Source organism: Callionymus lyra, chromosome 19, assembly GCF_982586985.1.
Source record: "Callionymus lyra chromosome 19, fCalLyr1.hap1.1, whole genome shotgun sequence".
In the NCBI taxonomy this organism is placed as follows: Eukaryota; Metazoa; Chordata; class Actinopteri; order Syngnathiformes; family Callionymidae; genus Callionymus; species Callionymus lyra.
In genome coordinates, this window is record NC_141836.1 from 8,800,300 (window position 1) to 8,817,376 (window position 17,077).

A 17,077-nucleotide genomic window follows, 5' to 3' on the forward strand; every position below is an offset into this window, starting at 1 on the left:
AACGCGCAATCGGGACGTTTATATGCGTAAAATAACCCCAACCTTACATGGATCATAAACTGTCTTATCTCTGCTTTCCTTCATCATTTCGGCTCCAAATGAACGCGTTTATTTTCACTTTCATAACTAGAGCGACTTCCTTTGGATTAAACACTTTTTTTCCCGTCATTATTTGGCGCTTTTAAAAAAAGAACAACAGACTCTCACCGCTGCCGTGTATCGAACACGCCGAGAGGCCTTTGATGCCTTCAGGGACTGTCGGAAATGTCAATATTATCAACAGGACATTGATTAACAAGGTTTAAACCGATTTTTTTTTTTTTTTTAAATGAACTTAGCAAAACAATAATTATATTTAACTTACTTCCGCTTTAAAATGCGCTTGTAATATCGACATATAATGGATTTAGAGTTTTTGAATGTGTGAAATTGAACGTAATAAAATCATTATATACGTCATCAGCACTGAAAGCTATTTTTAAAAATAAGCCGCGTGTTTGAAATGGATTATTTTTGGTTTCGAGACGTGTCCGAGAGAGGGTTTAAGAAATATGATTTCCCCTGAAGGCAGCATTATTGAAGACCCCTGCTCCCCTACCCCCCACACGACTCTCAACAACACGCTGGCCCTGCGGGCTCGGTGGGCTGCTGTTGAGGGGCTTCGCACAGGAGTTGTGGGTGCAAAAAGGGGGGGAAGTTGGGAGGTGAAGGGGAAACGAGTTGATGTGCCCTGGAAGTAATTCTCCCTCCCCACCGTGCACGCGCGCAACACACACACACACACACACACTCACGGGCGCGCGCACACACACACTTGTATAGAAAGTCAAGGTGGGAGAGAAGGGACCACCGGCAACAACAACACGTGGAATCACTTGGAAACATTTTACTTTTAATGTAAAAAAGAATACTCATATATAACTGGAATACATTGTATGAAAGGTGATCTATAAATACAATTATTATTATTATTATGTTCATTATATGTAATACTGTTTTAATAATAATAATAATTATAATAATGTTGTATTTGACCGCCATCATTAAAGGAATATTGTGTTTGCTAATGTAAGTGAGGCGCTCATTGTAAATTTAATTTAAATGTTTTTGATTAAAAACAAACGTACAAATTTAAATATGTTTAAATAATATGTTGAATAAACTTTTATGTAAAATAAACTCAAACAATCATTTTAACGCAGCATTGTTTAAAAGTGTTAATTGTTTAATAGAAATATAAATAAAGTAGTTGCTGCGTAATTAATAAACATAGTTTTTTAAGATGATTTTAACTATACATGTGTTTTCCTGCAGGTGTATCATGTGAATCTGCGCTGCAGTTAAAAAACAAAACAAAAAACAAAACAGTAAACTGTGCGACTAAAAAAAGTTGTGAAAGTGATGTGACGTCACACTCCCACAATGCTTACCGCCCCATAACTCGGCTGCAGCCTGAGAAGAGCCACACACACACTCGGGCCCAGAATACTGCCCAAAAAATATTTTGGGAAAAAATAGGGGGAAAACTCATTTAAAAGGTCCGATCGGAGGGGTCAGCGGATCCAGGAGTCGGTGGGTGGCTTTCGTGGTCCGGTCCGGGATGGAAGGTTACCGGGGATCCATGTGAAATTGACTAATGCGGTGCTGGAAACTTTTTGGTGCGTAAACTGCTGCTTTTTTTTCTCTTCTCTTCCTTCCCCTTGTGTTTTTCAAGCTGTTTCACAAACTTCTAAAGTTTCTCGTGGATCTATCGTGACATGCGACACAAGTATTTCTGCGAGAAGCGTGGAAAGGATCTGAATATTTCATTTTTAATGACACGGTCGTGTGTCTGTTGTTGTGTGCGTGTGTTTGTGCTCGACTGTGCGCGTGGAGCTGCTCGACTACATGCACTTTGCTTAAACGACCCTTATTTTCTTGAGTTTTTTTTCAGTGTCAAACTTGAAGATTATTGACCAAAGTGTGCGAGAGAGAGACTCGTGGGGGGGTCAAAGTGAGTCCCGTGGTGTGTGTGTGTGTGTGTTCGTGACCAGAACACACTGATCAATAACTGGATCTTTCTGTCTGTCTGTCAAGTTTGATCGACGCTCGACAGTAAAACAAACAAAAAAAAAGCCTTCGCTGTTGCCTGCATGTCATGTTCGTGGCTGGTCGGATGTTTTGCCTTCTGCCTCCGTGAGTGTGTGTGTGGAGGGGGGGGTGTGTGTGTGTGTGTGTGTGTGTGCTTTTCCTTGGAAGCGGGTAAATAACAACCTTCCATGAGGTGGGGAATCAAGGGGGGGTTGTTAAGGTCAGAATGTGGGGGTTCAGTTTGTGCACTTGTTGATTCGAGGCTCACAAATGAAAATAATAACGTTTGAGGTGTAAATAAATAAAACATTCACCTGTAATTCTCTTTAAACTACTTCATATTTGTTTTTCACTCTCCGGTGTTGTCGAAGGATTTGATCAAAAATGATTATGACACACTAGTGATGTTTATATATTAATATAATATGTACTTTTTTTCTGTGGAAGTTGAATATCATAATCTGCTTGAATTTAACTCTAATAGTTTAACAAGTACTTTACAAAAGTTAAAAACTAAATAACCTGCTTTGTATATAACTTGCATGTTTATATTTGTTAACTTTCAGTTTTCCTTTTTCAAAGTTTTGTCGTCAATTAAGCGTCTTCATATCAGATAAATCAAATGAGATCATTATCCTGTAAACTTAGGGAATATGACACTAACGCAGGTCAATTCTGCCTCCATACCAGTTGGTGGCGCTGTGACCCGTGTCTGCAGCTTGTGCGACTTTAATGATTTTTGTTCATTTTTCGTCGACAGGATTCGTCACAATACACTTGCAGGTCAAAGACTCAATTAAGACCAGGGGGACAAAGATACTTGTGTATTTTCTTCTATTAAAAACATATATAATTCATTTAAAGTTAACAGAAAAAATAGTGTTTTCATTGTTATAAAGAAGGAAAACAAGTCGTTTACGTCACCATTTAAGTCGTTTTTTACAGTAAACTAGTGAGTTATATTTGAATAAATAATGCATCTTTGAGTAAACTGTGTACAAAATAGAAATAAAGCAACATCACAACCTTGATTTCCAAGAGTAACTAAGAAATAGAACATTATTACTGTGTATTTAACCAGAGGTCTGAGAATGTTCTAAATATAATTAATAACATAGTAATACAGTGGCAATAAGATGGATATTATTGATCAAAACACATTTTTACTAAACATGTGATGCCATATCTCCTTAGATTAAAACAGCGCCATTGATGGATTTTGTTGTAATAAAACTACCGTTATGAACTAATAACTTTACTGTTGACTAGTTTCATGCAATAACTGTAGCTTCAGCTAAGTTGTGATGACAACAACAAGACATAAACACATATATTATCATTTAAAATATATTTTAAAATTCAGTTCTGTTGCTTATTTTGTGTGTCATCCTATTTAATTAATTCATTATGTACTGCAACCACTAAAAAAAACCCATGTTGTGTTTACAACACTGACCATTAAAGATTCCGATATATTTAAATCAACATCATTTTCACGTAGATTAATTCCACTGCCCCTTGTGGACGTAAGAGAGATAACAGGCTTTTTAAGTTTGTTTTTTTGCATGTGTTGTCTTTGAGGTGTTTGAGGTCAGATTGGTTTCGCTGTATGTCAATCATATGAATGTATTGTCTGCACCACAGTGACACATGTTACAGTGAGGATGGATGAGCGGCTCATGTCTGATGCCACCTAACGCACAAAAGTGTGCGACTTTGTCGTCACAAAACTCTGTGAAAGATGCTGTAAAAATTGTCCAAAGCAGCGACTGGAAACCATTACAACTGATCTTGTTTGTCGGGAAGCAGTAAATGCTGTGTGAGGCTTGGATTAATGTAGCAGCGCCGGCTTTATATCACTGCTCAAGTGCAAAGTCGATGTGTAACCGAGTACACAGGAGCGACTCAATAAAAGATTGGTTGTGACTAAATATAAGACGGTCAAGTTGAGTGACACGATCAAGTGATTCATCGTCGCCTTCTTCCTTCTCTCAAACGGTTGTTTGATTGACACCATTTCATTCTAAAAAACTCCAGATCAAGAGAAGATGACGTGAGCGACACCTCCTGTCCTTGAAGCCAAAGAAAACATCCTTAAACATTGTTAAAAATAGCACCAAAAAGAAAATTCAGGAAACGCACCACCACCCACGTTTACATACATCAGGACATGCATGTTATGAGTAGTAGTTATTGAAGTTTATTACTATTATTAGCTATAAAACATGACTTCAGTAGATACATTTTTTGTTTATAACCACCGTTTAATAATGTTGGCACTAACAAATAAAGATCTATTCACCGATGTTTTATCATGAACTGAAAAGAGATCCAAGAAATTAGACCCCTGAGGAAATAAAAGTTTATTTATTTATGTGTAATTAAATCTCAGATTAACCCTCTGAATTTGACTTGATTAATATCCATGTCATAATCTTACACTACTACTTAAATGACTATAATACAATACATATAAGTTAATTGAGCTAAAAGATTAACATTATTAAATGCATTATTACACATAGACTACAGATGTAATAGTGAAGTTATTACAATTTTTCTTTTTAATTACTTTTATAATTGGACTCCGGCCTACTGTACTTTGTTCTCCCTCAGCATTTCAAATATTTATTTAAAAAAAGATTCTTATGATATTTTTGAAGTCAAAATCAATTATTATTATCATTAATATGTTCCTTGTAATAAGTATTAACACACACACACACATATATATATATATATATATATATATATATATAATATAAAATCAAGGTATATTATCAAATTTAAAGCTTCCAACTTCTAACTATTTTTCTTATGATATTTTTGAAGTCAAAATCAATTATTATTATCATTAATATGTTCCTTGTAATAAGTATTAACACACACACACATATATATATATATATATATATATATATATATATATATATATAATATAAAATCAAGGAATATTATCAAATTTAAAGCTTCCAACTTCTAACTATTTTTGTAATCAAAATTATTTCGCAAAATCTACCTCAGCAGACATTTACCTTTAAATGCCTCAAAATGTTGAATCACAATAGTTCAAGTAGATACAATTCCTGAAGATAAGGATCAAAACAAAGCCGGTTAAAGTGCAGTTAAAGTCGTTTTCCGACACCTCAACCACTACAAACACACACACACACTCCTACACACACGCTCGCTCAATGTGTTCCCTCCAGCTACACAATAAGGAAATGGAAGTCAGTTTTTTTTTTTGTCATAAGACAATGGCTTTGTTGCTGCCGGTCGCCCTGCAAGTCAGGACCATGTGCTGGTGTTTGCTGTACACACACCGACCCGGGCCAGGGGAGTCGCTTCAGCGGCTTCTGCAAGATTGGGTTTCCTCCGAAGGGCACCGGAGGTTAACTTTAGCATGTTTTTGTTGTCGCGCAGGGAAGGAGTGTGTCCGGAAACATGTTTCATCAACTGACGCTTTATTCAGTCAACGTTGTTGTGAAATATTTGATAAATCTCTTCCTCACGGTTGATTCCTGTTAGAGTTTCAGACTGAAATATTCATCCCATAATCAGGAGAAACTTATCATTACTATTGCTCTGGAGAGTCCAACTTTGTTCAATATGAAACATGTTCCGGAATTGGACTTATTGATCAAAAATGGCGGCACCTGCCAAGGTTATTTTAAGTGGCAAAAGTAAATTAATGTTCATGTTGATATCGTGACATATTCAGTTGCTTATGTTTAAGTTAAGATAAGGATAATAGTTTGTCGACATAAACAATTAAACAGAGACTTCCAATGACAGTAACTTTTTTCTTGGTGATTAATTTGATAGAGAAGGACAAACCCATAAAATAATTAACCTTAATAATAAAAAATGCTATCACTATCAGACTCTAACTCTTATGTACAGTTTGTTAAATATACATTTCGTTTTGCCTGCGACTTAGACGGCTAAAGGAGAAAGTTTTGGCCAATTTTGTGATTTAGTTTGACACTCCTGCACTACCACCACAAAAAAAGCAGTAAGGTTGACAAATGTATTGATATTCAAAGAAGTATCAATATTAAAATGTTGTATCAGGATAGAATACTATTTTTCTAAAGTATCGATACCACAACCAATGGCAACTTACTTAATTTCTTTATCACAGTACAGATTGGAATCCAGTAGGATCTGGAATCCTACTTGTACGGATTGGAATTCCATGATTCAGTCTATTTTCCAAAACATTTTGATTTCAAATCTCTCCTATTAGATTTGGAGATTGTACTGGTAGAATTCCCATTTGTCCTAGTACAGATTGGAATTCCAATATTCAGATCCCGGTTCAGTAGTAGGAATACCAATCTGTACTAGTACAGATTGGTATTCCAATCTCTACTGGATTCCAATATTTACTCTGACACACACATATATATATATATATATATTTATATATATATATATATATATACATATTCAATACTAGTCTCTATATATGGCTTGTGAATATTTATTGCCCATCAAAAAATATTTTAGTGAATATAAATCAAATGTATATTTACATCAATACAAGTTATATAAAATACAAAAGTACAATTTAGCATAGTAAGCTTGACTTTTCGCTCTTTTATTTTAGCTCGATGGCCCCTGACAAGAGCCACTGTATAAAACGTGGCCCCCTCAGGAAATATAGGTCCTAACACTGCTGTTAATGAACACATTTATTAGGAGTAAACCGAGGTTGTGCACCTGTTGAAGCGACACTTCAAAAACATTTTTTTTCTGAGCCAGCTTCTCAATCAACACCGTCCCTGTACTGCCTTCCATGACATTCATCCCCCTGTGGTCGGAGGCAGCACGTTTCATGTTTGCCTTTGTGAGCGAGTGAATGTGTTTGCCTGCTTGTGCTCAAGCCTGTTGCTGAGGCTGTGTGTGTGTGTAAGATTTGGAAGGGAGGGAGGTGGTCTCTCAGAATCCTACCCCCCCCACCCCACCATCCCGTGCACCCACCTCTGCCCGGCAGAGGCAGCGGTGGCTGCAGAGAAGGTGGCGGCGGCAGCGGCAACAGCAGGCTGATTTCCATGAGAAAAGAGCATCAGTTGGGTTAATGGGAAGGACGGCCCTCTGAGGCGACGAACGCTAGTTAATAACCAGGGAAGAATCGGAAAAAGCTCTGATCCCTTTCTTTGTACTGCTTCACCTTCTGGGATGGGACGAGGGGGAGCGGCACAAGGGAACCAGGGGACAGCGGGTTCATGCCAGAATGGATGTTGTTCCTCTGTGAAGTGCCGCGAAAAAAAAAAAGTTTGTAGTATTTGTTGTTTTCTCTGAGCCGCGGAGGAGGAGGAGAGCGAGAGCCTGAGAATGGGAATACGAGGCGTTAGCGGAGGCGGAGGATGTGTGCGTACATGTTCGTCGCCGCAGTTTGTGTATTTGTTTTTCCAGTGAGCGCAGCGACATTTATTTATTCCTCGTATGTGGATTCTTGCACAGTAGCTGCTTAGTGTGAGCCTTCGAACCCACGTCAGGAGGGGTTTTAGTTCGTCCAATTCTTCCCAATCACACCTTTGACTTTGGGATAAACATTTTAAAGCTGCGGCGTTCAGAAGTTTCAAAATAAAAGCACATATATGTGGATAAGGTCCAAAAGAGAAGGTTTTACTTTTTACACGTTGCAGCTTCACGTTCTAGTGATTTTCTTTGGCAAGATCATAAAAGGTTTTAAGTTTTATATTAACTTTTTTTAAATGTTTTTAACGTGAAATCTGTGCATGGGCCGCAAACGGCCCCCGGGCGTTACTTCGAACATGCCTGTCTTAAAGTGTTGCAGATGGGAGAATGTTTTCAAGGGTTTTAAATATTTCTATTTCCTCTCATTGCACTCGTTCTCTTTCACTCTGTGCGAGATCTCAGCCGGTGCGACCAGTGCGAGTCCTGGTCTGCTCTTTGCATTACAATCTCCAACGCTGACCGTGGTGGACATGGTTATGTCATTTACTAAAGCACTTCCTGCTTCTTCTTGTTGTCGCTTCCTTTATCTTCATCACACCCTCATGAAAAAAAAGTATATTTTCCGAGTAAAGCACGTTTGGGTTCCGTTACAGTGTTTTTTTATATCAAAAAATACTAAAAATTTAACTAGAGAAATGTCCGAACATAGAGCAAAAGTGTGAACCGTGACCAAGTCCATCACAAAAGGTCATTTTACCAAGTGTTTTACTTTTCATGATAGCGATAAAGATTTTTCTCAAAGCTTCTTCTAAATTTTGTCAACAGCATTTCAATCTAATATTTAGATTTTTGTGCATTTCTACAGGTGATGTAAAAATAGCTACAAAAAAACGCAATTAATATAAATATTTATTTCATTAAAAATACATTTAAAAACAAAGACTGTTGCAGAAGAACTATGCTGTGTCTCAAATCGCATACTAGCGTACTCAAAGTTAGTATTTTTAGTGCTTAAGTGCGTCTCAATTCTAAATATGCGAAATTTAGTGCGCCATGCACACTAAATTGGCGTACTAAAACGCCCACAAAACTGAGTATGGTTCGATGGACACTATCTACCCTAAACAGCTGCCATCTTAGTGACGTTGTAAACGGAAGTTACGTCATATATATATATATATATATATATATATATTATAATTACAGGTGTATTTTCAGCCAACAGTAGAAGAATGACACATCTTCGCTGCTGATACCAGCTTAAATATCTCGCGAATATTTCGATTCTCATATTTTTTCTTTATTTCTTCCTCTAAACTTGCAAAACGTGCTGCCAGCAGGTGGCGATAGCGTTCAAACAGCTGGTTGAAACATTGTTAAATAGTAGTAGAAGAAGAAGCTGTGGCGTCATTTCCTGTTAGTGTGTAGTGTCAGTGTTTAATTTGAGACATACTATCTGTTGAGAATTTGCGTACCAGTTAGAACGTACACTATCCTGATGCATACTAACTTCTAGTATACTAAGAGAAGTATGCGATTTGAGACACAGCACTAGTGTAAAGCGATATGGGCGGAGCTAACACTGAGCGGCATGCTGGGATACTCAATCAATTTCATATGATGCTTTTCCTCAATCAGAAATTAAAAAAAATATGTTGTTTTTTCATTAATTCGTTCTCATTTAATCTTCTTTATTATAAATTAAAACATTTTAATGAATATGAATTAGACCAGGGGTTGGGAACCACGATAACATAAGTAGTTGCAGAACAATCAAAATTTCACTAAATTGGTGATAAAAAGACAAATTCATGCGTAGCAACACAAACACAACCCACACATTTTTCTAGCGCGGCACACGATTCTGACGACTTGTGCTGCTCAGAAATAGTAAGAGGATGCGAGATGCTTCCACCACATACTGTCGCTCTTTCTCACGAGCGTGTTTTCTAGGAAGAGCCGGGCAGCTGTGGCTTTTCAGAACCGGCATCCATCCATCAGCGAGCGGCTCTGGTTTACACCACACGGCACGGCTTAAACACAGTCGTGTTAGTTTGTGTTTGGGTATTTTAAAAATAAGTGTTTGGCTGGAAATACATGCAAGAGTTGCCTACAGAGACTCAAATAAACAAACACCAGATTGGGAGCTTTTTTTGACTTGTGAATGTAAACTTTCAGATTTAGCTCTCGTAACTTTATCAAGAACTCAAGATTTAAAATGTCATCTTTGATAAGAGATGCAGCATAAGTTATCGTATCTTCTACCTTTCTTTCCTCTTGAACATTATCGGATTCAGACGGTTATACGGAACACAACAAAAGTGTATTGTTGATTCCTTGTCCCATTATAAACCTCACGCTTATAAATCCAATCATCAGTTTTTGAGTTATTGCGCCAACAGTGCGATAAATATAGACAATGTACACATGGTTTGCTTCAGCTTGAGTCGACCTGCATCCGCTCTGTGTGCAGTTCGTACATCAGCCCTGGCTTGCAAGGGATAAAATCCGGGGACTCCGGTTTCCTCCCACAGTCTAAAAACATACGTGGGTTAATTGAGCAATTTTGTCCAAATTCTGTTTATAGAGTAAGTGGTGGTTTCTCTCTGGGTGCCACGTTACCAATAGGACACTAGTTGAGGGTGTCCCGTGCCTCTTACCCTGGGAGCTGGGATAAGATAATAATCAGGATAAAATGAATAAACTGATTTTTTTTATCTGTTTATGATGCGTATCAGTGCGCCCCCTAGTGGAACCATCCAGTGCTTCAGTGATGCAAGGCTAACCACCACAGGGAAGACCTTAAATTAGTGCAAATTAAATCAATCATAAATGTAATAAATTGAAATAGTTAAAACTTTTTTTATAAAGCTTGGGAGTACATATGGACCACGAAAATAAATATTATCTGAATCACATTATATTATCTCGATTCCTAATTTTAAGAGAATGTTTTAGTGGAACTTTTTTAAATAAAAAAATGACATTCACTGAAACCATTACTCTGCAAAGGCAAGAATGAAATGTGTTGTCAAGAGAGACATATTATTCAACATCAACTATATTCCCAGCGTGGCAGCATTAATCATCATTCCGGGCCTGAGCGGCTCCAGGAATGGTCTGCAGGGCTTCTGGCTAGATCCCCCCAATATGACCTGTAATACTCAGAACCCACAAACTATGCAGATACGATGAATGCACTCATTGTCCAAACTCTACATTTCCTCCTCAAACTTCCAATTCTTCATTCTCACACTGTGTCCATCCAGACTAGGTTTACAGGCCTCAGGCCACTTCCGCCAGGCTGTCTAGGACAGATTTATTAATAGGCTTTTCTCCCCGCGCTGTAAACACAGTGCTGGTTTGGAAGGTCGTCTCTTACACACTGATAGTCTTGTACTTAACCTTAGACTTTTCGGAGGGAAGAGAAGCGGGAATAGTGGGAAGTCTGTTGGCCTCCGCGATGATCGGCGGCAGATTAAGTCATAGCAGGGCAAATGGAAAAGAAAATACAAAATCGGAAACTTCACTGACGAGCGGCTTTTGTGATTTGTCATGTGGAACTTTAAGAGCAGAGGGTCACCGGGATGGACGTCATGAGATCCCCTTTAGCGCCGAGATCAAAGTATTGGTGATTTTTTTGATGGGGAAGATTGTGAATCCGATATTTTGCTCCTGTTTTTGTTTTTATTCCCCACAATGCAACAGTAAATCACTCCCCACGATGCATTGAAAAGAAAAAGATGGTATGTTGTAATGAATGTCACTCAATAATAGGTTGAAAATGAGAAAAATGTCAAACTAAATCAATGTTTTAAAAGTTTAAAAACAATATCAGACATGACTTTATCCACCAAGTAAGCAGCAGCAGTAAGTAATAATCCTTCGAAAATTCCAGAACGCCACCAAAATGCAATAACTTCTCCTTGACCTCAACCAAATCCTTTAAAATTCTATTTAAGTCCCTTACGTTATTTATTTTGCTTTGAATTCACGTAAAAATATTTTGTCCGAACGTCTCATTCCATCCTACTAGTTGAGGTCTTCAGAACATTCCATCATACACAGTGCACCCAGCACTGACCACGACTTTTCCCAGACAGTTTCAGCTTCTACGGAATTGCTGGTTCTTCACCAATGAAGTGTTCGCTGCTTCTTAAAATAGGCGACTCGGTGCCGCAATTTGTCTCAATTTGGCCCAGATGTTCGAACACCCGTAATCAACTAGATTCAGATCAAATTCTGAATGTAAATCCTGAGAATTGTCAGGGCTGACGAAAACATATTTGTGGTTGATGGTTCATCGAGAAAACGGTAAAATCCTAAGATCAAAACGTTTCTGATCGTAGGTTGAGTTACACATCAAACGTGCAACCAAAGTGATTCACTTGGAAGCTATGCTTCCGATAGTGTCCCAGTCACCACCGGGGAATGAGCGTGAAGACGCCGGTCGGTGAGTCAAGGGGTTGAAGATGAAACGCGATACATGCGGAGACTCCTGACTCACGTACAGTGGAGCTGATGAATGAAGGGAGGCTGGATTTATAAGCTGCCTCATTGTCTGATGACACATTTCCTCGACATTCCTGTAACAGGATATTTAATAATATGTCCCCCCCCCCCTCCTCCCCAATCGTAAATTGCAGGCTCTAACAGGTACAGTAGTTTTCACTTCAACATAAATAATCGAATCTCTGGAGACACTATTGAATGAGTCCTTCAGAGAGAGAGAAGACTGGCTTTATTAGAAGGTGCTGGTCTTCACTCACTCCCTTCATAGTCGTGAGCAAGATTCTCCTTCAGTGACATCGGATGTGTCACACTCGCAGCCCGGGGGACAAATCTGAGCTTTAAAATCATTTAAAATTCAATCAAATAACTAATTTTTAGGACAAATAAATACATAAAAACACTATGAAAGACATTGCTAAAATAATTAGACAAATATTCAATACTTACACGTTTATTTTATTCCCAACAATTCTATCTAAATGTCTTTCCTCTGTCCCTCAGAAGTCCCTTACAGTACCCGTACAGCTCCCCTCTTTTCTGGAGGATACTCCTCTCTCTCATTATTTACTTCAAGTGTACTTTGCTGTGCCATTCTTTGCTCTGCGCTTTGAATTTTCCCCCCTCTCTCTCCTCACTCCCTCACTCTCTTTCTTTGCCCCCCCCACCCCACCACCTACCAACCAACCCCGGGTCCCTCCACACACAGCCACTTAGCAAAATTTAACCCCTCACACCGTCACACACACACACACACACACACACACACCTGGAAGCTAACGTGCAACAAGCGGGATGTCCTCATCTCCCCTCCTTTACATCCCTCCATCTTTTCTCTCCATCTCACAAAGTTATCAGGAACAACAACAAGCAGGGAAAAATGAAAGTGGGGTGACGACTGAGAGTCCCCTCTCTGCGTCCCCTCCAGGGCCAGTGTGAAGTTTTCAGTTTGATTGAAGGCCTCTTTTCTGTGGTGTGCGGTGTGAAAGCTGTCCTAATTGAATGATAAAGTGGCCCGAGATGGAGTCCAGTGAATAGCCAACAATGGTCGGCCTGTGTGTGGTAGAGGGATTTTGGTTCTCATCCAGCCTCTGCCTCTTTGCTCCGAGAGGGGGCCTATTATAGCACTCTCTGCTGGACTGCTGGTCACGTGACGCTGCCTCGCTCATTGCTATACCTCCCTCCTCTCCTCCCGGTTTCCCCCCCCCTCCCTCATTTCTCTGCTGTTTTGTTTAGATGGTCCCATTTTGTCAGTGACTTTCAGTAGCAGCTTTCAGAGCGAGTATTAAGTGATCATCCGTGTGGTTTCTCTTCAACACTCCCGTCCTTCCAAGTGTGTAATGAGAAGATACTTTGTAGCAGGTGTGTCGTAGTAAATGTCATTGTAAACATGATTTACGATTCCTTGTGAAGTTCTTAAGCAAATAATGTATATTTAGAAAATAAGGATTGTCTCTATATTGAATTCACCGTTTCTTTCAATTAAATAGTCATTGGTGTCCATTTAAAAAAAAAACTAATATAAAAAGATTGCACTCTCATCTGCTTCTTTTACGAGAAACAATGAATAAGTGTTTTCTAGGTTTAAGTCTCTTGAGCTGATGCTATTTATGATATATTTTTAGTTTTTACAAAGATTTGCAGATGTCATCATATTGACATGTGTTTTTTAGGCTAGAAAATATAACATACATTTTAAAACCTGGCTGTCCGTGTGTGGTTTTCACATAGTAAAATAAATATTTAAAACATTTAGAAAAGTATTATTGAAGTTTTTTCCATTAACAGTCATTTTTGGGAAGTCGCCTCTTGTGAAATCTAGGGTGCTGTCTAATGTGACAGTAATATTTATATAATTTTTATACGTTTGATTAAAAAAAAGACTTACTATGGGGAAATGGTTGGTGACTAAACAGGTTCCCTGACATATGATGTTGACTTTAGTAATAATTCATAATATTAATGATATATTTTGAAAGCCTGAGCTGAGCCTGAGAATATTTGAATGTTTTTTTAATTAAAGCTTACCTTAATAGAGTTCTATGCTACAGTTTGCACATTTGACAGGGTTAAGTAGTGGATATAAGTAAGCGCACAGCTTGGATAAAAACTATTGTTGGTCTAAATGAAACTACAGAATCGAATCAGAAGATATTCATGCAACTAAAAGTAAACACGTTGTAAGATATTGTGGTTTTCACAGACTAACAAACCACTGAAGGAACATCAGTTCTAGTAGAAAAGGATCAACAAACATACAACTTCCAGATCAGTTATGCCTTGTGTTGGTTTAATTAAGTGTTGACTTAAAAACAACAACAAACACCAGACTTCAAACCTTTGAAAAATTCCTCATGACCTAAAAAAAAAACAATTGAATAACACAGATATATCTTTGTATATTATCACAAATGTGTTGCTGTAGTATGTATGTAGTATGATGCTACGCCATGTTGTGTTGTTGTGTCTTTTGTTAACTTATGGTCTGTGTTCAATGTGACTTGAGTTCATAAGCCTTGGTAATTCCTTCCACCAGTTCAACTTAAAGGTTATAAATGGATTTTCTGTAATTTGGACCGGCTAGGTTTATTTAAAAGTAAATACATTTGGTGATATTAATTATTTCCATCCGAGTTAGATCTGTATCTCTTTAGATTTTTACTTATCTTGCTTATCATTGCTGCTGCCCAGCTCCCTTCCAGACTCGCACATTTAAAAAGAATGTGGCGAAAAATGTGTTTTTATTGTTAATTTAATATTGTTTTAGGAGACTTGATGTCTTGAGACGCTGGTCTAAGTTCGAGTTCTGGTGACGGATGTTTTTTTCCACGGCTGGCCAACACAATTATCTTTAAACTTGAGCTCCTTGGTGGAAGTATGGGCTGATTTATCACTTTTATTGTTTTCAAATGTTTACTTAAACTGAAGTTGTGCACGTGTTAGCTTCTTATTCAAGTTCTCTGTTGCTTTCATATCGAACTGTCCTTGAATGTTCTTGTCTTGCCCCCATGTCTGCTAGCAATACATCACATTTCAATCTTCTGTCATGGCAGACTGACATTTAAGTTGTGTTATCAAGTGTTGAAGTTCAAGTTGAGTTCCTATGAGTAGCCGGTCGACACCTTTCCAAACATCATCTTCAAGACGCGGTGAAGGAAAAGCGCCACAAACGTAGGATGAAAAATGTAACTTCTGTTTAATTGCTAACACCTGGGACACTGGAAAGAACGGCATCATGAACTACGGATGTATATCCTCAAAGTCAACATCAATCCTTTATTTACATGCGTTTGTTTTCATTAAATACTGTCAAGACATTCCTTAATTCCTGAATATTTAGTAGAACTTCCGTCAACGCGTGCAACTCGCTCAGAAACAAACTCGGCTTGGATGACGTCAGGTCTTTGGAATGCGGCCGTGGTGGGTCGTACATTCACAGATCAAGTTGCAGCATCACATCTCTGCTGAGCTACCAGACTTTTTCGTTTCGACCATCTAAGTGTTCCAAAAACCTGTCGTCAAGTCTCACGTTTTGCTTACACTTCTCCGGCGACTTAATGTCTTATCGATACACAACTGAAGGATTTTGTCGTGATATAATTCTCTTAACAAAGCTTCCTGTTGACACCTGCTCCAAACAGGAAATTCTGAGATGTTTTTAAAGTCGGGAGCGATCACCTCCCGTCACTGACAGGACGTTGGTAACTCGTCGAACAAGACGATACAGATGGTCTCGGGGAGTTGTGGGACTTCTCTGGATGAGGATGGATCTTTGGATTTGATGCGGCGCAATCTGTGAACTATTTTACCCTCCGACTGAAACCTGAAGCTTTTGAGGAGGAAAGAGGGAACTCCTTACCTCCCCCCCCCCCCTCAACACACACATATTATCGTATTGGAGAGGTAGTGAGGTGGAAGACCACCCTCCGGCAAACCCAGTCATTCAAATAAGAGTGTGTTTTGATCTCAGGGGGCTGGAGTGGAGAAGGAGAGAGTAAGAAAGAGTTTTGAGTGTTTATGAAGAACTACTGAGCTCGTTTCCCGTCCTTCACTCTCTCTCTCTCTCTCTCTCTCTCTCTCTCTCTCATTCCTTTTGCCTTTTCTTAACAGCATCTCGCTCCTTATTGTTATGACAACTTAATAATACGAGTATAATCCAAGAAAAAAAATCCAACTTAACTATGCTATAATAGAAGCAGTGCGTGGGAACGACTCCTCGTTGGTCATCGGCACAGGGTGTGCAGTAAGCCGTGCTACCGTTCGAACCCATGACCATCATCAAGTATGCAGACCATATGATACGTGGCCTCAGGGGGACACGTTACAGTGCAAAACAACAGCGGCGTCTTCAGCGTCAACAAGAACAAGAGACCACACGGTTGACTTCAGGAGGAGACAGACCATTACTCTCAGTGACGGAGGAGATCATTGAGGCTTCTCAGTACAATTGAAAGTATCATGAAGGACACACTTAAAAAACCCTGACATGGAAACACTGACAACAATGGAGTATACATGCCAGACCTGTAGGTGCGACTGCATCCACAGGTGGAACGTCTCAAAACACAGAAATTTGATGTAGACAACTCACTTGTATCTTTAAATATTTACTTTAAATACTTAAAATATTATTGGTAAAACTAAAAGTTAAACTTATATTTGTGGTTTTCTCTAAATCTAAGAGCATGTTGTCTCGTTTGTCCAATAATCTTCTTATTGTAATAAAAGAGAAACCCGTGATTTTGAATAAACATGTCAAATAAGAAAAACATTATTTTGCCAAATGAATACTAATCCGTAGAACGATTTTGCTTTTGTTTTCTGGGTAAAAGACTAGAGACGCCAAGATGTTAAAGCTTTTCCAAAAGGTCCAGTGACTTAAAAACGTGTGTTCGCACTGAAAGCCAATTTTAATACAGAACTTGAGCGAATGCGACAGACTATATCTTGGTGTGGACAGTAGAGAATAGAGAAAAAAAATTGCGTTGTCAACAGCGACTGATTAAATATATTTTGGCATATGAGCATTTTTGACGTCATCCTGTACGGACAAAATAACAAGAATATGCCG

General features: G+C 38.5%; 1 protein-coding gene across 1 annotated transcript in view; it reads left to right on the forward strand.

The window, feature by feature from the left end:
• Positions 1-1,196: 1,196 nt before the first annotated feature.
• Positions 1,197-17,077, forward strand: part of plagl2 (pleiomorphic adenoma gene-like 2) — a 33,105-nt gene continuing 17,224 nt past the window's right edge. Inside the window, exon 1 of the mRNA XM_087781092.1 lies at positions 1,197-1,658. The gene's annotated coding sequence lies outside the window, so the exon portion shown is untranslated. The remainder of the gene's footprint in view (positions 1,659-17,077) is intronic.